Raw genomic sequence first — 22,866 nt, 5'->3', positions numbered from 1 at the left:
TTTTGGATGGGGAGCAGTGGGGACATAGAGATAACACCAACTAACCAATCTTTTTTCCCCCTCTAAGTCAGCATTTCAACAACTCAAGTATCTATAAGTGAACCTGCCTCCTAAGAGTATCATTCTGCAAATAAGAGGATATTATTTAGAACAGATGACAATTTTCTTCAGCCTTTCTGCTACAAATAACTGCTCCCATGATTTCTAAACTATTTCCCTGTTTTACACAGTGATCCCAGAATCCAACACTTTTCAACAAGCTGACCAGAACACTGCAGATAAATATAAAGAAGAACCATAAATTACATATTTTTATGCACCCTACTCCCAAGACACTGAAATGACAGAAGAACCAGCTGAGGTACAAATGCAGATGTGACCTAAGAGGCCTCAGGCACAGATAACCAACTAACCTGTGTGACTTAAAAAGCAACACAAACTCCCAGCTGCTGGCTTCTCTTCCCCAGTGTAATAAGATGTACCACATATTCAGTTTACAGTATGATGCCATATTTTGGCTGGAAGGCATAAGAGATATGAATTTAACAATGTGTTAAATTGGAGTGTAGCACTTGTGTCTTACTACCAGGCTGCTTGATTTCCCCAGGGCTGGAGGATGTGTCCGCCACCTGGAGACGGGCAGCACAGCCTGACTTACTCTTTCTAGAACTACCTGGACACAAGGTCCCCAGCCTGACCGTGGAACCTAAGCACTGCAATAGGGTGGGCAGGAGAAGCATGCTTTGAATCACAAAATAATTTGGTTGGAAAAGGTCTTTAAGATGCAGTCCTACCATTTACCTGGCACTGTCAGGTGCACCTAAATCAAACCAAGTGGTAGACTTGGCAGTCCCTAAGCGACTCCCTAGGTGCCATATCTACACATCTTCTAAATACCTCCAGGTATGGTGACTCAACTGGAATGCTAACCAATGCTTCAGAGAAAAAGTTAGCCCCTGAATGAAAATATTTGACATAATTTAAAAGCATGTCTCACATTATCTCCTCTCACTTGCCTGTGCTGATATAAGAACAGTGGGCATACATTCATATCTCAGGCAATTGCTTCAAGTGACCACACCACAGGAAGAATCATCAACACCAACAACACAAGGGAATGTTAGGGAAGCTTGTGTGTCCTACAAAATGCTTTAAAAAACCCCCCTCTGTTTGCATGGACTCTAAACAAATACCAATATTCTCTCAAGGTATCTTACTTTCAAATGCAAATAATATGTGTAATGAAAGGGAATAAAGTCTTGTTCCCAAAAAATAAAGTAAGACAATGGACTGATTTTACCAAAGGAGAAAAGAAGGTTGAAGCTCTCACTAATGGCTTGTACCTGATTTTTAATGCTAAAAGCTTCCTGCACTTAGTTTATGAATTTGGAAGAGAAAAATTATGAAACGAAAGTATGTAACACATTTTCTCACGGGCATATTGATTTCTACTTTTCCTGTGAAGATAATCTGCAAATTTCAGTTTTCTGCATTTGAAGATTTTATCATCTTTTGGAGCAGAAGGAAAGGAGACATTGCTGAAAACATCTCATATTATCCAGATTAACTTTGTGCTCACTAATAAATAAATTGTGTGCTCCCCACACAAATAAATGCCAAAATACCAAACCAAATCTTTCCCCTCTGACCTCCAAGTAAGTACTACTGCTTGAAAAAATATATCCTGTTACTGCTTGAAAAAAGCTACTGTATTCCCACCCCCTCAAACCATTCCTCTGTAAAACAGTTCATCTTAAAAATAGTGTTGTCACCTTCCTTTTTCAGGTTTCTGCCATTGCTGTCACTATGGAAACAATCAGACTATCAGATATGTCAGTGAGCACGATTTATAAAATACAAAAGCACCAAAGGTAGATATTCTACATAAAACCCAATCAAGACAAAATTAGTGTATTAGCAAGGAAACGTTGGCTTTAAAGGACTTTCAATTTCATATGATTTCCTAGAGCAATGCTGCAGTGAGCTACGGCCAAGGAGAGAGCAGCCAGTGCAGCATCATGCATGAAGTCACACAGCCAAAGGCTGCAACAAACCGCCAGGACAAAGGGTTGTAATCAACCTTTTTCCATCCATTTAAAACAGAAAAATCCAACAGTAAAGAAAAGTCAGTATATCCCCAAAACATCACACCAATGTAAGAAATATGGCAAGACATACAGATACGTGTTTCTCTGAGACTTAGAAATAAATTAAGGAAGACCCCTTTCAGTTTGTTTTGCCTGTATCTCAATAGTGCATTCAGTCACATTCCCTTCTGCTCATCACCTTTGTTCACATCTACAAATCAGAAGCAAATTACTCATAGCTTCCCAACCAAAGACTTAAAGCAGTTCGTAGAGAAACATCAGTTACAGAGGTTGGTTGGGCAGCTATTCCACTGAGTTGTAGTTTCAGCAGTGCAAATGCAGAGTGCTTATTATCGCTGTAAGATGGGGTTCATCCAAACCCGTACGTGCAGAAGATGCAGTTTTCCCCTGCTCCCAAAGCTCAGCACATACTTCACTTTGACATGTTGACTCAATTACAGCACTCAGGAGCCTCAAGAGAACACAGCTTTTTGAGACACCTCCCTCTCTACCACACACACACACATTCTCCCTGTGCTTAGTTAGAAGTTCATTGCCTTTCATCATTGCACTATTCTCTCATGTTACACTGACGCACCTACCCACTTCACTCTGCTGCTTTTCCTCACCTCTACTGCCTTGGAAAGAACGCAACTACCGTACCTCAAATTCAGCTACTGAAGTTACAATACAGACAACAAAAGCAAGAGGGACCTCTTTTTATGACAAGGGAAAATATTTCAGATCAAGAAAAGACAGCAAGAAAACAGCTCAAACACAAGTTAAGAGTCACAGAGCACTAGGAGAAGAGAGAACAGATATGAAGCTGTAAGCTGCTTTCAAAACATCATGGACCCAAAATAATAAATGTATACTTTTCTTAATAATGACATGGCAAATGGTAAGCTCCAGGTGCCATTTCAGGTTGGGAGAACAACTTGCCAACTAGTCAGTGCTGCACAGCTGACCCTGAGACTGCTTGCTGCCCTTAGGACTTGGCTGAAAGACATCTGCACATTTACTGCCTTTGATGCTATGTGCACATACAGCAAAGTCCTTTACATTCAAAGTTGCCCAAGTGGCTCAGTAAAAGAAACAGCCTACAGTATTCTTGTCTTAAAAGCTTTTTTGACTGGCTATCTTGATGACAGTCGGAAATTTATCAGATTATTCACTTTTTGACACAGGACGAGCCACTTCGGACAGCAATTCAGGTACTCTGAGATGGAGACAGTCCCTTCCTCACTTGAAACATATGCTTTTGATTCCTAATTTCCAAAACATGAGATTACATGCTTTGTCTAAGATGTCCTCTATTAGTCTATGGAAACAATCTGCGTAAGTCAGATGGAATGAATTCAGATAGCAGCTGCAAGGAGAGAATGACTGAAGGATTTGGAATTCTGAATTATCGAGAGGGCAAGGAAGAACAAAAGTTATAAACTACATAACTGAGTGATAAGGTAGAGCAGAGGACAAAGTAAGATAAATTTACTAAGTCTTTTGTGGGATATCCCCTTCCACAATAAGCTGCTTCTAGAAACAGTCAATTTTGATGCAGTTTACCTGCAGTTAATTATATTAGTTCACAAAAACAGGAAACTATATGATAGTACAGAGGACAATCCAGAACTGGAGTTTATGTTGCTTAAATATTGGACAATTGTGCAGGTTTATATCTGCTTCCTATCTGGCTCTTTTTTTCCTCTTTCCCATCAGCTGTTGCAGGCCTGATGGGTCCTAAACTTGTGCTCAAGTATTCAATACTTTAAAAAAGTTAGAATCGTATTTATCTGGTACTGTGGTACTTCTCATTTGTGTATGTAGCTCTCTGCCCCCTCTTCTCTTGTATCCTTTACTAGGCTTTCAAGTGACTAAAAAATGCTGCATGTTGAAGACCGGGTAACAAACAGTATTTACATGATCTTTTCAGTATTATCACCTATTGTACATTTCTAAGCACAATTTCTAGTACATTTCTAAGACCATAAATAGGTAACTCCAATCAGTCTGATATTAATTATAACATGTCCTCTAGCAAAGACTGCTCTTAGGACTCTGGACAACCACCAAAGTCAGTGCCACAACACCAAAGTGAAAAACTCCAAGTGATAAACATAAAGAACTTTTGCATGTACTGCATGACTTCTGCAGAACTGAATATGTCACTGACATCAGTAGGGGAGATCATTACAAAATCCCTTGTCATACACAGAGCTTTTATTCTTCAGGTACTTAGAAAGAAAGCTAAAGACACAGCAAAATCAGGTAAACACTTTTTCTGAATAAGAGATCTACACATGATTTAAGGTACTTGAGTTTACTACATAATGACTTCCTAGCTGTAAAAAGTTGATTTTGCCTTTTCTCAATGTTTTCATGCAAACAAGTCTTCAGCAGTCAACATGTGAAACTCTTGCCCTCCACATGTCTTGAGAAAAAGTCTTGGGCAGGAAATCTATTTCAGTATTTCTCTGTGATGGTGGAAATACAACAAAAATAAAAACTGGTTTTACCAGACAGTAAAACAAGTACTTTGTATTAATGGAGAAAAGTATCCTGCAAGGGTCCTTAACCTCACTACAAACACCATGCACTATAAGCTCGAAGTGGCAAACCCGTGCTACATAGAAACAGAGCTCATGCTATCTGTGATTCCACTGAAAAAGACAGGATTGTTGCTTATAAAAGGGTAGACAAAAGAAACAAACAGAAAAGCCACAACATTGAAGAGCAAACATCTGCTATTTTCTAGGAGTTTCATGCATTTCCTAACTGCACCCTGAACTAAAAAACACTCTTCATACACATGCCCACGGTTTGCATGCAGTATAATTGAGCTACAAGTGTTCAGACTCAGCTTGCTTCCAATATCCTGATACTCTGTAACAGAGAAACAAGAGGTGAATAAGCTTCAGAAGACCTATTTATTTTCGAAACTGACAGTGATTCTCAGTCACCTAAGAGTTCTCTTCAAAGAAAATAAACAAAATTTAAAGGTTCCTACTGATTCCTACTGATCCTTCTGGAAGAATCAGTGCTGTTCAGCAGCACTTAATACTGCCTACATCCAAACACAGCTCTGTCAGAGTCCAGCAGGCTCTCTAGAGCAATCACACACTACCGGAACAACTATCAAAATCAACACGTAAAACCAGGTCCCCTTTGTATGTGGTACACCCCAGTTATTTCAAATATCCTTTCATATTACCGTAAGATAACCTGCTTGGTAAAAATGTCAAGTGACAAAAAAGACAGGATAAAGTATAACTTTTCACTCAGTAAATAAATTAGTTCTATGAATTAATTGCATTGATGACATTTGTGCTCTTCTTCTATGACATAAAGTAGTTACCTTGCTGAGAAAACAGAACCTCTAAATCCAAATGAAGTTTGCTAACCATTCAGAGAAAGAATAAGATGACAAACATGTGGCATACATTTATCACATATTTAATGCAGTTCTGGAAATTGGAGATTGTCAGCAATAAGTACTGTGTAAGAAGCTACACAAAACACAAGGAAACACCTGAAAGCATGACTGCTGGCAAGGAGTTATTCCCAAGGAAGAGCTGAGGAAGTAAGGACAGCACTCCTCAGCAATTTTTCCGATCCAACACATACTCAAAGCTACTACTTTGTGGAATCTCCCTCCTGCTCTTGCTAGTTCATGGGAAATTTCATCTTTGCCAAACAAATCAAGGGGAACTGAACTGCAGATTCCATTAACTTGAACTCTGAGACAGCAACTCGGCTACTGTGAGTCACTGACAGCTGGGAACAATCCTGCCAACTTGGGAGAGACACCAAATTCAGCACAATATCCACCCTCATACACTAGAGTCCACAATGGCCAGCACAGCTGAAAGGAATCACAAGGATACTACTGCTTACTGGAGAGGGAAATGTTTGGTGGAAAAAGATTCCTCAGCAGGAACGATCTGCTTCAGGCAGTTGCTGATAATACAGCCCTACATGCCCACATGCCCAGAGCTCTCAGAAGAACAACAGAACTCCAAGTTCAAATCTGTTTCCAACACAGAGGTTCAAAACTTTGTCCTGCACTTGGATTTCTACTGTAAGTGAGGATCTTAAAAAGAATCTTAGAAAGTTTTCCTACAGTAAACCTGTGTACCTACAACCGCTTCCAAATCATCAGTTCTCTTGGTACAGAAAAGGAAGTGAAAATGCAGTATGCTAATTAAGAACTCCAAAGATCCCTCTACAGATTCTACATGTATCAAAAAAGATATTCATGCCTTCTTGCATCATGAATCAAAGCACAAAGAAACAGATACCACTGAACAGAAGGGATCAGCAACCAGCTTCTTTCAACACCTAAAACCACATCGCTAAATCCAGCAATGTTTGTATCTCTGGTCTCATCAGGCTGTCTGATTAAAAAGCCTGGCTTGTGTATTATATATTGCTTTTGTAGCTGCACAAAGTCACTGCACATCTCCAGTTCAGCCAGTTACATGGATATGGCAGAGGGCAAAGAGTAACTCATTTAGAAGGGTGAGAGAAATGACAAGAGTAAAGAAGCAACTTAATGCAGATTCCTTAGACTATATATTTTATAAAAGCATCACATTGAAAATAAGGGAGTTTGCTTGGTATGGGGGGAGATTTGCCTCTTTTTAAGGAATCCACGTTTTCTAGATGACAAGCACAAAAACACACATCAGTAACTGCCCTTAAAGTTTTCAACATACTAAATTTACTTGCTTTTAGGGCCTTGTCTACAAAAGCAAGCTTTAGAAGAAAAAACCCAAAATGCTATTTCCAACTCAGTTCAGTTGTATCACTAAGTCTCACATGACTTAGCCACTAACAGTAGAAAGACCAAAAATGCTCAGCCTCAAGAGTACCATGGTAATTGCTGAACTCAACCTTATTAGAAATTATTATTCTCTACAACCCTCCAGGTACAGAGAATTATTCTTTATGATTATTTAATAAAATTACAATTTCATAACTGTAACCTCCTCCAGGATGGATCCTTCCATCTACCTGCCACCTCCTAAATGAAACTTATTCCTTGATTGCTTGCTAATCTTTCCTCATACTGTATTCCTCATGACTGCACCTCACCACTTCCCGATAGAGGAAACATGCCAAACCAAATGGAATTTTAAATTCAATGCAAACTATTGTGTCAAATGTCAGCCAGGAACACATTTCTGACACACAGAACTACTTCTGGAGCTGTATGCAGTAGACTACTGATTGCAGTGTCCTTCAGTCGGGAGATTTTAAGAGTCCTTGGTCAGATTCTTCTCATTGAAATCACAGAGCAAGGGAAACACAGAACAAGATCTTGCTTTACCAGACAGATTTATCTATACACAAAACAAGGAGGAGAATCTTGCCTTGCCTTTCATAGTCTCAAAGATACACCCTGAAATTTAGCATGTTCATGGCTAATGCAGTCTCATGGAAAACAGATGAATATAGGCATTACAATATAATATATTTACTTTCATCTACCCTTCTTTGCAGAACTAATAACTTCCTATAAACAAAGTTTTGTTTATTTCCTATAATCTAAGTTTGATACTCCCCCTTAGATACTGCACTTTTACATGCCTAGCACACCCGGTATTTCACTGACTGAAGGTTTTGAAAAACTCCTGGTAAGTACTCACAGCAAAGTAATGCCATTGAATTTATTCCCCATCTTACGAAGAGTCTTGTCAATTTGATAAAAACCTGTTCAGTTTATGCTCAGGTACCTCAGCTGCTTTCAGAATACAGTTGATGTGGTAAAAATAAAATTTTATGAGAAATTCACACAACCGCATAGGAAACAGGTAGTCATGCGTGCCCCTCAGCCATCCCTTCCCATGTAGATTAGGTGCTGGGTATTGTATTTTCATCACTTATTTTCAGGGTCTCAGAGATTTCTCTAGCTCTAAATTCAGATCTGTTCAAGAGATGAAACATGCCTACCTTTCAGCTTCCCTGGTCTCCAGTGCTGCAAAATGCCACACAATTTACACTAAACTAGAGTCTCACAGTGTTTTGATGGCTGACGCTCGCAATTTTATGAGCTGGTAGATCAGACTTTCTCCATTGCAAACATATATACAGTTTAAGGTGACAGGTTTGGCAAATCTGAATTTATCAGTTCCTCTGAACATAAACCTGCATCAAAGAGGATGGAAGTTAAGCACTCACCTTTTCAGCACTGCCTTTGTTCAGAAGCCAACACACAGAGCAAAGTCAACAATGCCTGGCTCACAAGCACACCCTCCAGCTGGGGGAAAAAAAAGCAGAATGGGTCTAGATTAGAGATAACACAGGAAAGAAAGATCAAAGAGTACTTTATTTTATACACATATGAAGAGCATTGCACACAGGCTGCAAACCAACCGCTTTGTTCTAAACAGAAAATATTCAACAACACACTATTGTGACTCCCTAGAAACATGTCAAGTGAAAGCAAATGCACTGTTTCTCAATCACTGAAACCAATCCCCAAGTATATAGAAGGAAAAGCAGGAAGAGTAAGAATATGCTAAGAACCCCTTGTTTTGAGAGTTGACAGTCCACCAGGCAAGGGAGTTCTAACTTCCTTGACTGTAACTCCCACAGAACTTGGCTTTAAATTTCACATAAACACATCTGTATTGAGATGTAATGAGAAAGTTAAAACATGCCCTCATAGGAAGTCCTCAATACCAGAGCTCAGGCAGCAACTGAAATTCTTGTGCAGACTTCATAATAGCAGAATCACAGAATATTCTGAGTTGGAAGAGATCCACAAGGATGGTCGAGTCCAACTCTTAAGTGAATGGCCCATATAGGGATCAATCCCACAGCCTTGGTGTTATTAGCACCATGCTCTGACCACCTGAGCTGATCTTGGGGCTATCCAGAAACCACCTATAGAAATTAAATGGAACACTTTAAATTGCTGTCTCATAGCCGTGTTTGAAAACAAAGATCCAGGGTGTTTTGCTTTGCAAAGGGACATCCCCAGACTGGTACACTTTCGAAATTCTTTAAATAATCTCCTCAGATGAATTCCAAGGCTGCCTTCCAGCCTACAGGAATCACGTAGCAAATGCCAAGGACAGGCGAGTCCTTTCTCCCCCAGGTCAGGATCTGGGGCAGGGGCTCCGTGTGATGACTCCTCATTGCCACCTCCACCACACCTGAGCCCAGCAGGCATGTGGCACCTACCCAAAGAAGTTACTGAGGGGAGCAGTGAACCTGAACACATTTGACTATTTACCCTATGGCACCAACCAAACAGAGCAGCTAGGGTTGCTCCCTATCCGTTCAGATGCAGCCAAACTGACTTTCTGAATGGCCTTTTAAGATGCTCTTTATTTCATTATCAAAAAATTCTGCTGCCTTCCTCTACATTGAAAAGGTTTCAATCCTGTTCATACCATCCCATTGTGTGCAGGCTGGACACACATAACACAAATAGTAATCCACAGTCCAGGAACTCCCTTAACTTTCCCCACTAGGTGCAAACAGGAACAAACCAGTGCAATTAGACTTCTATATCTGCTATTAGTTTGCTCCCACTTATCTGCAGCTACGGCTTTTAAGCAGAATGTAGCAAGATGCCATTCTTGAAAAATCATTCCTGAAACTTACCTTTCTTCTCCTCTTATATTTTTCCATACTGTTTGCCCAACTGCTCCTTTTTAAAACACTTCTTTTCCTGAAGAAAGGCAATATCTAAGATTGGTATGCAATAATGTAGATTTGAATCAGCAGGAAGCATTAGGGAGGCAATATTAAAGAGTTAAGAGTTGCTGCCAACTTGCCCTAATCCCTCAAAAGCAAACATAAATTAAATGGGTAAAAGAGATTTCCAAATTATTTAATCTATTTTCATTACAAAACTGACGCTTTGATGTTAGAGTATTTCCTGAATATTTCTACCAGTCTTCTGTATAATATATTTGTTTTTATGTATTTGTTCTTCCAATCTTTCCTTTGGGCAGACTATTCCATACTTTACTTTATAACCTTATTCCCTTGTTTCTAGTTATGACCCTTCTCACTCTACCTATTTAATTAGTTTCTGTCTTTTAAGTATGTGCCTTTCAAATATCTGTAAACTCTTACCACATCTCTCAGCTACACTTCTGGTCATCATATAGCCCAAGAAAACATGTGTGCCTCTGGGTCCCTTGGTCTATACTCCTTTGCCATTTGTCCCTCCAATTTATTCAGTTCATTTAAATCTATCTAAAAACAAGAAGTTTGGGCCTGTACAACTTTCAAGTTAACTCTCACAGTTGTTCCAGAAAGAACTTCTCTTTAATTCTTTAATTTTTGTAACTCAAAACCATATGAATTTACCTCTTGCTACTGTAACACACCTGTAAACCGATATATCTCCTGCGCAGCTATCTGCTCCAAATGTTTCTGGTGCTTGAAAACACTAGTGTTTTTCCAGTTCCACTCCTTCCCTGGAGCACACAAACACATTTCTGGTTAAATCATTTTGACTGAATTCCCCCCAGTTCCTTCCCACTTTATTTTGATATTCTCTGATTAGTCCTACTATCTCTAGTTCCTCTATTAGTGTTTTCATAGTTAATTAATTTCTAACATTCAGCATCTTACAAGTTTAGAAAGACCCCAGCCTCTAACGAAGATGTAAACCCATACATTTTTCAGTAAGATACAACAATACAAGGACTCCACATGGCTAGAGTATTTTTTCAGCACTACTACGTTTACATTTCTGTGGCTACCTGTTGAGAATTTCCTACTCTCAGCCTAAATTATCTAATGCAAAAGACTAAAACACACAAACTGATGTCTCTTAAGGCAGTTATGATACAGTTTCGCCAGCAGTGCTGTTACAAGGCGGCAGCTGTCTCCCTTCTCTTCCCTTCCCCGCAAATTAACCAGCTGCACACTGCCTTTGTCGTGCCGCCACTGCCCTGTGGTGAGACGGGTTATTTTTCTATTTTACATTCAATGCACTGTGCATCTGCACAAATACCTGTATAATGGCACTCTGCACAGATCATGCAGAGGCAGAAGAGTGGGTCTGTGTGAGAACTTACACCATGGCAAATGTCCATCAGGTCCTGTACCGAATTCCCAATTGCAAACATCACCTTCGCGTCAGAAAGTAAGCCTGAAATCCTGTAACTGGGAAGTCTGCAAAAACCCAAACACTTCTCAGAAACAAAAATGAGAATCTTTAAGACCATGTGAATGATTTCTGCATAGCTGAGGGGACAAGATAAATTGAACACAAGGTAGATCTGTTAAGGAGCTGAATTCTTTCAAGGATTAGAAAAAAACCTTGATGGCGTAAAGGAATACAAGAACACATTGTTTATTGGAACTTTCTTTTTTTCAGGTTGTAATTAAATAATTTCAAAAGAAAGCAAAAACTGAAGTAAAACTTTGTCTGGACACAACTTTGAGTGAGGTGGGTTGAATACACAGAACAATGTGTATTATTTAAGGAAATTCTAACACAGAGAACTCACAAGTCTGAGACCATAGCAAGAAAGAAAATGAGAAAGATATAAACACCAAAGAGAGATATCTTTAATTATGAGCTATAAATTTCCTGTCATTACTCTGTAAGAATTTATGTTGTCTGTCAGTGAAAAGAGTCATCAACAGTGATCAGCATTGTAAAAAAAGTAACAAGATGTTTAGGAAAAAAAAATAACATTATATATATTAACATTCTCTAGCATACACTTTCTAAACCTATACCTTCACCTTTAATGTATTTAAGTCCAGCTTGACTGAAGCAATATTTAGCAGAAAGAAAAATCCTCAAGAAAATTAAATGAAAATTATCAGGGCAAAGAATACACCTAAAATTGAAGGGAAACTATACAGAAACAATTTCAGCACCCTTGAAATCACAGACAACAGGCATGGAATCAGTGACACCTAAAGCACTTCCAACACATTTGCCTGTAATCTCTGCTAGTATCCTCCAGGACAGAGTATGCCTGGTTTCTAGGCAATCCAGTCTACTGCTTAACTGCTTGTGCTGTTGGAAAGCTTTTCCTGAATTCTAATTATACAATTTACACCCTTTACTTCTGGGCTGTGTGAACATAGGAGACAATTTTTTTTTTTTTCCTCTTTACAGCACACTTAAAATTTTTTCAATTATTGTAGCTTCTCCAGCCTGAACAATCCTGATTGTTCCTTTCTCTCCTGGTAGGTCGTTTTCTTTGCTTTCTTTACTTTCTCCTGAGCTACTTTCAGTTGGCCCTCATCTTTCCTAAAATATGGTGTGCAAAAATATCTGCAGCAGTCAATTATTCCAGAACACAGAAGAGAGAAAGACTACAACAATCCTACATGATCTGAGTTCAGACTGGAGCAATTTCTTGGTTGGTTTCTTCCATTGATCAATTTTCTGTAATACAAAAAAATAAAAATTCTATCACTTCCTCCAAAACAACTGATTAGGTACTAAGAACAGAACACCGTATTAGACATATCACTTCTATGGCTGGATACAGCATTCTCTTTCTCCTTTTTCATTTCTCATCAGTGCATTCTATGCCTCAAAGTAAACCAGAAAGGAGACTGGCTGTTAAAATAAAATGATAGTGACATCAAAGAAACAAAGTAATGAAACGACAGACAGCAATCTTTTTTTGATATATTTGTGCGTGGATATATGACATCTGAAAGCCTCACACAGTAATTATGACAATACTTAAAAATGTCACCTTCTGTAAAAAACAGGAAATGGTATTTTGTGACCAAATTGTTGAGAAAACTTTCTATCAATTGTTTCAGCTATATTGTCACTTCTAGTTACATTGCAGCACACACAAAAAGGCTCCGGCCAAGGTTTGGACTGTTGCATATTATGTATCTACAAATACACAGCTGCCCCTTTTACAAGGGCATATAGTAACACGACTTGGAGGAAGGGCTTTACACTGAAAGAGGGCAGGTTTCATTCAGGATATGGGGGTGGTGGTGCACGTCATCGAGAGGAGCTGCAGATGCCCCATCCTGGAAGTGTTTTAGCCAGGTTGGATTGGCTTTGAGCAGCCTACACTAGTGGAAAGGTGCCCCTGGTCATGGCAGGAGGGCTACTAACTAGATAAAGTCTCTTCCAACCAAAACCATTCGAAGATTCCAACAGTATGTGTATATGGAACCAGATTTCTGTATGCCTAACAAAATGAGGTACAGCATCTGTACATCCTTTTCAAAAGGAACGGATACAGCATACAAGTAGAACAGAAGTATTATCCAAATTTTGCACAAATAAAACTGAGACAGCAATGAAGTGAACTACCAAAGCTCACATGAAAAGCAGAACAAGGGGCCCAGATCCAATTTTCCAATCACAGTTACAGCTCATTAATCACAAAACAATCCTCCTGTCCTCTCCCTTATCACCAAATAACATACACATATGATACCTGCACCTAACACTCATTCACAGTAATAGTGGAGGTCAAACAACATGCAACAATTCTCCAAAAGAAAGCAGGAAATATTTTCTTTCTTTACCATCCTGCATTTAGGAAGCTGATAGCACTATTTTCATTCTTACTTCTCCTAAATTCATGCCAGTTCCTACCAAAGGCCTGCACAAGCAGGATTTAAGCGAACACCTCATCCCACAGCTGAAGGAAACTAGGAACTGTCACTGCAGTACACCTCCAGCAGCTGGTTGTTAAATCAGGAGAACTAAAAAATTGCTTTAGTTTCTTCACTCTTAAAACTACAGTATGATGGAGTGCTACACTAGAACAGCTGGAAAGAGAAAAATCACACCTTAAGTTAGCGTGCGGACTTTAAGAAATAAAGGAGTAACTGAAAAAAAAAAAAGCAAGCAGCCACAGACATTTTCACCTGCACTTGGAAAAAAGCATGCAAACAAAGCTAAGACTGGTATCATGAGTTTTCAGATGTTTTTATGAAGAAAATCAGAAATGCTGCAGGAAATGATGGAAAAGCAAACAGCTAAAACCAGAAACTAGGTTAGAAAGGGACATCTCCCCAGAGCCCTAACAAATCCATCACAAGACCCTAGGTAGATGTTAAAATACAAGGAGCTTTTGTAGCATTTTTAACAGTTTTTATGTGACACAGTGCATATATTACCAAGAAGAGTAATGCAGCATGCAGAAACTAAAAGTACAATTGCATATTGAAAAAAGTTCAGGAGACACAACAGCATTTGATCAGATACACAAAGGTAACAGACCACAGAAGGGTACAAATGATGTGAGAAAAACTAAAAAGGGTGTATTTCAAAGAACAGGGAAGAAACCACAGAGAAAGAGCTGGCAGAAAATATCACACAGGTTACACCTGCAGCTTAGTGAAAAGCCTAATGCAGCATTACAGCAACACACAATCTGCAACAAGCAAGCAAAAGAGTCAAGTACCTACATGCATGGTAGACACTCAGAAAAAACATAACTGGGTACTTTTATGACCTATTTTGTTCACTTCATATTAATGATATCTTTCTAATCACTTTATGTTCGTATCCAGGCAACAGGACCAACCATGCATGTAAGAGCTCAGGATACTATTAATATACCTTTAAGCTGGAGCAGATGACAAATTTTTAGAGGCAGTGAAGAATTCCAGGCCTTGTTTCCCCACCAACTGGAAAAAACCCACCCCCAAATCCAGAAACCATCCCATTCACCCCCCAGATTATATGCTCTGCTGCAACAAAGCAGCAAACTATTCCTATCATGCAAATTACCATGTGATAAGTACCAGTTCCACTGTTATTATGTAATATACTTACTTGCAGAGGATGGAAAAGTATCAGTAAAAGTTAGCAGGAAATGGGTAATTGAGACAATCCATAAACTCCTCCACCTGCTCCCCAACACATCTGCAGAATCCTGAGAAAAGGAGGAGGATCATAGGCCAGATGAACTTTGTTGCTGCCATGAACCCGATCTGCTGTCCAGCCTTCTCACCTTTAAGTGAAATATTGCATCTCTTGTCCTCATCCTGTATCTCTTACAGAGCTTTCAAACTTGCAACATCAGAATGATTTACAGAAGACTCCTACCAGTAAAGATAGGTAATGCATGTGAACAATTAAAGGCAATGGGATTTTCTGGCTCATGGCAGAAAGAGTAGCACACCGACCTCTGCTAAATACAGTATCCATCCCCTCTCTCCAAAAGAAATGCCTGTATGCTATTAATATCACAAGATGAAACTCAGCTGTATAAATAAAACCCTTCATTTCAGCTAAGTCTTCGTCATCTCTCTGGCATCCACCACAGTCTCTTCACAGCAAAACTCTCAGGAGGACCTGCAGTGCAGGGGTTTTTTTGCTCGAGTACACTGGACAGGAATTCAAGTCTGGTTTTATTACCTCCTCCTGGCAACTTCACTTTTATGAACAATTAGGTTGGAATTAAGGAAAAAAACAAACACATCAAAGCCCAAAGTTCTGTAGGAAGTATTTGAGTAAGTATTTGCAAGTCAGCATGGTTTAAAATGGAAACATACTGTCTGGAAGTCAAGGGGACCCTGCGTGCTCTTTCAAGAGACTCTCTGACATGCTGGATGACCTCAAGTACACCTCTTATCTTTCCCACATTAAAAAATATCTCCTTAAGCGACCTTGCTAGGTAGCTCACTTTGAGAATTAAAACATAAATACACTGTAAATCCTCCTATTATTATTATTACTGCTGTTACTATGGGGGCTGGAACTGTCGTCAGCAAACAAGCAGGACACAATTTAATTTTCTTCAAATATTTATTATGTGACAACATAGCCATCTGTTTAATATTCACTATATTTAGTTTCTGTCTTAAAAAACAGAAGGAAAGAAAATACCAGCTTTTGACTTTTGCTTCCACATATCCTTTTCAGCCACATATGCACTAATACACGGCCAATATCCTTTTAACTGTGGTATCCAAGAAATTGCAGGAAAGCAGAAAGAATTTCAGCTTGGATGAAAACAATTCCAAAAATAAATTTATTCTTCAAGATACAAAACAGGAGAAACTAGTTTTAGCAATATATATTTTTACTTCAGCACTGAGAAGGAAAATCAGGATATGAAAGAAAATAGTGGGACAAGAAGAAATGACAATAAACCACTGTGCACAATGACCATATGCTGAAAGAGGAGAGACATGAAAATATCATATATCTATACAAAATAGTAACTTTTCAATAGCATTAGCTGCTCTCCAGTGGATTATAATAAAAAAACCCATCATTCTTAAGTAACAGTTGTTACACAAAGGTGCCTTTGGCATCTAAATGTATTCTGTTTGCACCCTTCTATGAAAAGGCTTCTCTTTTCCCTGTTTGCACTGTGTACTTCCAGCAGTCTGTATACAAAAATATTTTAACATGTCAAACCATTGGGACTTTGAAATAATACAAGTCAAGGCAGTAGTAAAGAATCTAAACTAATCAACACGCACTGAGTGAATTTTTAAGTAAGGAAAACTAAAAACCAGAAAACATCAGTTAAAATGCACATTTTATGCTTTCCCATTCCCTTATCTACTATTCCAAGCCTGAGACCAAGAACCCCTCCCAACACACCTCACTTAGATCCTGGCAGCAGCACCCCTTACCATGCCAGTCCTGATCCACCACTACAATTCCAACATACAGACTCAGCCCTAACTGGGAATACATCCTAATTTTCTAGGGCTATTTATAAACTGTGATAGCACATCAGGTCAGTCATGCCTGTCTGAGAGGCCAATATCTAATACCACAACCAAAAAGGCACAGAGATCAAGCCAAGAAACTCCAGCATATAGGTGAAAAAGCATAAGCCAGGCCCACAAATACAAAACTATAATGCTTGTATTGTTTTAAACAGCTTCTTTTCAGATCTTCTATTGCTGACAAGTCTTCCTGGTTTTATACAGCCATAAGATAACAAGCTATAACAGTGGTACACACTGGTGTCATTAATTTACAGGCACTTGATGATTGAATGGATAGCAAACAACTCCCATATACAGTATCAGTAATTTGACCTTCAACTACAGATGTGACCTTCTGTTCATAAACTGCAGTTTCCAAATGCATGAAGCAAATGATTTTTTTTAAAAACTGTGACTAATAAACCAATAAGGATCTGAATATTACCTTTTTGGCCCCCCAAAAACCCAAAGAGAAGGCTAATCATTTAGGAGAGGTAGCAACTGCTTTGGAAATACTTTTGTGTTTGTGACTAGCACAGAAACTGCCCACATATAAATCACACTCCTGTGGAGCAAGAGTTGAGCACTGGCACAGGCCTGTAACCTCTCCTCAGTTTCTCAACAAGGACAAAGGTTTAGACAAACACAACAGCACATGGACTTCTGTCCAAAATGTGCTAACACTGGACTTGGTTTAAATTGAACATGGTGGGAGAACAAGATGTGCCACTGCCTGATCCATCCAAGTAACAACCAGGCGTACTCTCTGTTATATGTATACTCCATGTTATAGATCTTGAGCATATCACAAAAAAAGGGGGAAACTGGGCTGCCCTTGAACTACATTTTTCCTCAATTCTGTCAAAATTCTGCATTTATTTTTAGTGTTTATCTGCAATGCAGAATACATTTCTACCAAATATTTTATCACCAGTATAATAATCTGAATTTAACACCTTTTTTTTAATGGGATATTTGTAATTGCTTTGTGATCTGACAAGAATCATAGCTATTTAAAACACTTCAAAAATACAGGACAAACTCATTCTGAATTTGGCCTAAAACTCACCCACATCAGTTCCTACAATCTGTACTGTCCAGTTCCAGGTATTTCAAAGATGATCAGAAGAAAGCTTTGGAGACAAATGTGCAAAATAGGGATAAGTAAAAGTACTCCTTATTATTGTTTACACTTACGGATTCCTTGAGTTCAAGGAAGCTGTCCAGAAGACCTTAAAAAGTTTGTTTTCATTTGCAGGATTTGTCTATGTAACTGACACATAAATATCAGATTACTTTTGACCCTACATATTTTTAACCTCAATAATATACTGTAGCAATACAGTCCACACACTAATTTGTGTACTGAAATATATTTCCTTTGGCCAGAACTGAATTTGTTACTTTCCAGTATCGACAGTTTCCCTTTTTGATGACAGCAAGGTATCTCTAACTAAGCCACTACTTCAAAACAAAATATCATCAATATTCCTTTTACAAGGTATTTTTTACAGAGAAACAATTTCACAAATAGAAATGACTCTGCAATCACAGTAATTCATGAAGACGCTGCAATCAGTATGAAAGATACTGACACTGCACATTCTCTGCCTATGTTTCCCAACAGCAGGATTACCCTTTATATGCCCCTGCACTAAGGCTGGAAGGGCAGAGCTCAGAGCATCTTCCTCACAGCTCAACACCCAGGCCTAGGAACAACAGGACCAGCAATACCATTATCATGAGAAAGGATGATAAATATGAAGCTTTCTGAGCATGTCAGCAGGGCTGTGGTATACCAGAAAGATTCATGCCTCCCTTGACAGTTGGAACAGTTGCATAAATTAGCCATTCACTGGAGTGCTGATCTTTTGAACTTGCCTTTATGTTTGATTCCTACCTGCAGAATGTCAAGTTTGAAGCAGCTGGTGTCCTCATGATGCCATTTTACAGAAATCTAAGGTAGCATATACAAAAAACCAGTCAAACAGTACATAAAAATTATTGAGATTACTCAACTAATTGACAGGAAGAAGGACATACAATGAACAACCCACTTGAGGTTCCAATACAGTAATTTCATCTCTTCATCCATCACAAATGGTTAAAACAGCTGAGTAAAGCATTTTCTTATACTTTTCACTGTCATGAACTGGATCTTCTGTCCTGATCTGTCCAGAACTACTTAGAACAGCAAAAGCCAAACCTCATCAGTGCGCTGGCTGGCTTCCTCTCTGTCATCTGAAAACCTGCACAGGAACTGTGTGACCCCTCTCCCCTGTTAAAAAGCCTCACATAGCTATTAATTTATCATCTCTTGCAATTAACAGTGTCCCTGAAATAGATTTAATAACTTGCTGTCCATCTTCAAAGGTATTCTTAACTTGATTTCAGCTTTTCTTGTATTAACAATTCAAAAACATGGATGGATATCTAAGTACTGCTAAAGACATCTAGTACCATCTCCCCGATGTTAGCCATCAGGGTTTTACTTAGGTCAAATAATCTCTCCATTTATTAGAAGAACAATTCTAAATGATTCAACAGTTTTCAAATTAAAGGATGTCTCTGATAGGGCTAATGATGAAATCACCACTAACTCCGAAATGACAAAAGCTTATGCAATGGTTTCAAGTCATTTGATGCTGGCAATAACCAAGCAGAGATGATATTGTGGTTTTTAAGTTATACAAAAAAAGGTCTCTTTAGAGAGAGGTTATGACAAAGAGTGTTCGGTCTGGATGAGTCAGAGATATTCAAAGTGTTCATACAACAAAATGTCAGTGAAACAGCATTTTTGGCATGTTTATCTAATGCTAAGAAGTTAAATATGATAGATATTAACTGAGCTCCTCCTTGTCAACTCAGGCTGTAAGTGAAGATAGGCTTGACTATTCCCTCTCTGCTGCAGCAGACACAGACACTACATCTACTGCTCCCCTTGCACTGCACACACGCTCCCAGTGAATTTGTGACACAATTCAGAGACACATACTTGGGGAACCATCGTTTTAGCAGCTCTTGTGAAAAAACAAACAATACATAATCTACCCACAAACATTGAAAGGACAAAGATCTGTTGTGTAGATAAGCTACTGCTCTCCTGTTTCTCTCCTTCCATCATGAGAAACTCAGTTTAACTATTTCCACAGTAATCTGTGCCCTACTGAATTCACCTGTTTTTACCTTTCCTTGAAATAGTACCGACAAATAAATAAAGATACTTCCTTGCAAATTAAGGAGCCAGGGTGCTAGATACCACAGACACCTTCCATCAATGTATGTTATGCAGATGAAATAAAATGCAAGAGTACTCCACAAAAAGTCCTTAAGCAAACGGCATTTTTCATTTGATCCCAAATAATTATTTCTAGCACAAACTACCCAGAACTTCAAAACAGTTGAATTCAACACTGGGTGCAAAATGAAAAGGCCAATCACAAATCAAGATCTCCTTTTAAAAACACTTTAAAAAGGAGTTTTCTGCATTTATTTTCCCTCTTTTGCATAAGTTTCTCTTCCAATCCTCAACACCTGGCATAGTGAGTTTGTCCTTTAATATAGAAAAATGTAGGCAGCAACGTTTTCATTTTGAGTGCTGCTGAAGAGGTAGAGGAAGGTGACTAACTTGCTATTTTTTTTTTTTTTAAATCCATCAGCAAAGTCTGTGACTGTCTCCTGCCCCACCTTTCTGCTCTGGGAGATCTAATGCCCACTCTACCACTAGCCCTCTTTCCATCCCTAAGGGCAGGTGGCTCACAACCAGCCCTGCAGAGCCCTCAGAAATGAAGCCCACACCAGCCACAGGTAAGCAGGCAGTAACACCAGTGTTTGCTGCATCCCATACCTCTCATTCAATCTGTAGGCTGACTACTCCAAATAAACAATTTCAACGAAGTTACCAAAGAGGCAGACACCTCAAAATTTGCATGCAGGTTGTCAGCAGTAGTGTTACAATAATGTGGCCTTGTAATAGCACAGAGCTGAAGCTTTTTTTTGTTGTTTTAACATATTGATCTACTTAGTGTTAACTTCTCTAGTCTCTTCAATGTGAAGATGTGGATTTTAACTGGGTAATATGGAAAAATGGGTCTGCTTTAGTTACAGTACCTAGAACCACTGATCACACAGATATTTTTGTTCAGAACTGCTTAAGAACGAAGTACCAGACCACAGGAGAGTGCTCAACTACATCAAGTGCAAAACAAAGATGAATGTAACCAGATACTCAGGTCTACAGAAAAAACAGTAACTCTACTAAGAGCACCCAGATTTAAATATCTACATATATAAATTACAAATGAAGCAATTCTCCTGGAAAATAATGTTGAATTCTTGATGTAGAAAGCAATAATAAAGTGATAGTCTTTTCCCCTCTAAAGGAAACTTTAAACAGTGTAACTAGTGAAATTACTTTCTGATAATATGGCACTAGGATGAAAAGGGAGCCATACCTCAACAATTGCTTCAATCTTGAGTCTAAAAGGATTTCCTCTCAATCACTCACAGTAACTTGTCTAAAGACTTTGCATGTTAGTTATTATGTTAGAATATGTCAGAACTTCTTCTTCACAGGCAACACAAACACAAGGTGCTCAGTGATCTGGGCTGTTAGGAAACGGAGACAGATTAGGAGAGGGATCCGACCATCACTTATCCTACCATCTGCTTTCCCACTGTGGATTCTTGCCTGTAACCTAACTCTAAAATTCCATTGCCTAAAGAAACCACCTGTGTCACTGCATGTTATTCTTGCATGTTTTTTTCCCTTAAAGAAACGGGACAGAAAAAGAGGCCGGCTTGATAAGGTAAAAGAAAATACCCCATCTGGCCAAGATGACTGCAAAGGAAATTGCTGACTCATAGCTCTATATTAAGTGCTTCACCCACCCTCAACCTCCCCACTTCCTTTTTCCCTAAAAGTTCTTACTTTTTCTCCCCATATGCTAGCAAAGCCTAATTCAGTTATTCAATTTAATTTAGGCCGAAACACTAATGCTGTTGTCATAGAAGGGAAGACCAAAGGACAAAATACAGGAAGTAATTCAAGGTATGGGGTTTTTTTTCCCAACTCATTTTTCCCCAAAGACAGAGAAAAAAGTCTGAGCAAGCTCAGCTCCCAAGGTTGAGTATTTCAAAGCTGTAAACTGCACATAGCACTCTTAAACACCAGCAAGAAGTAATACATAAACAATGCTTACTCACAGAGTTTGGTTCCAAAAGGTCAATTAATACCAGGAGATACAAAATAACCCTCAATCTGTAGCATACTTTCCATCTTAATTACAATACAGCACATATAGATGGTAGAATTAAATTAACAAATTTTAAAAAATTAATTTTTTTCACTGTATTTTTATGATTCATGCAAGTTAGAACTTGTTTTATTTAAGAGGGACATAACAAAGTTGCTCAAACAAAATTAATTTTGAAATGTTCTATCTTACAAGGTTCATACACCTTCTGAATGTGGTAGCGTACATCCATACACGTGCCTCCATGTGTGTTCCTTCTCCTGTCTACAATTCCTACACTAAAGCAAAATCCTAAATTGCAAACTCCACAAGCATCCCGCTGGTATCACACAGGCTGAGCAACCATCTGATAAGCTACAGGGGTATCCTGAGCTAAGTTTAAGTTATAGCAACAATAACTGGTTGTTCTCAGGGTGGAGGAACTACAGAACTCAAGCAGCATTGCCAAAAGGTTTTAGGTATTCTCCGACAGCCAGGTCTTCTGTCCTGGGGTGACTTTATGATACTGGTATCCCCAATCGTCTAGTTTATGTTATATATTAAGTTCTGCACCTTTAAGACTGGCTTTGAGAGCAAGAGAGGGGCAAGAAGAAGCGCGCAGTGTGTTAAGGAAAAACATCACTCCCACACATCCCGCTCCTGGACTGTGGTGTCTGCAGCACGGACAGACAGCGGGACAGAGCTTCTCTCTGGCTTTTAGTTAGTTTTAGCTAGCTGAGGCAGAGGAGTTCCCTGGACCTTTGTTTTTTCCCTTTTTTCTTGGATCTGTGCAAGCCTGCTCTGGACTGAACACCCATCCAAACCCGAGAACTCACGCCTGTGGCCCACCGGGGCCTGGGCCTCGGCACTTTCCAGCGCCGAACGGACTGATAAGAACC

The 22,866-nt window shown here is 39.0% G+C and overlaps 1 protein-coding gene across 7 annotated transcripts in view; it reads right to left on the bottom strand.

Annotated features, from left to right (window-relative positions):
- The window catches only part of NDST2 (N-deacetylase and N-sulfotransferase 2), a 136,530-nt gene that overhangs the window by 95,829 nt on the left and 17,835 nt on the right, over positions 1 to 22,866 (bottom strand). For all 7 annotated transcript variants that reach the window (XM_088059541.1, XM_014250323.2, XM_088059542.1 and 4 more), the window contains exon 2: positions 8,268 to 8,346. The gene's annotated coding sequence lies outside the window, so the exon portion shown is untranslated. The remainder of the gene's footprint in view (positions 1 to 8,267; positions 8,347 to 22,866) is intronic.

Source organism: Pseudopodoces humilis, chromosome 9 (genome assembly GCF_049639895.1).
Source record: "Pseudopodoces humilis isolate 2021_Gansu_Grassland_sample_001 chromosome 9, ASM4963989v1, whole genome shotgun sequence".
Classification (NCBI taxonomy): domain Eukaryota; kingdom Metazoa; phylum Chordata; class Aves; order Passeriformes; family Paridae; genus Pseudopodoces; species Pseudopodoces humilis.
The sequence above is the reverse complement of the archived record's forward strand: the minus strand, read 5'-3'. Positions and strand labels throughout refer to the sequence as shown.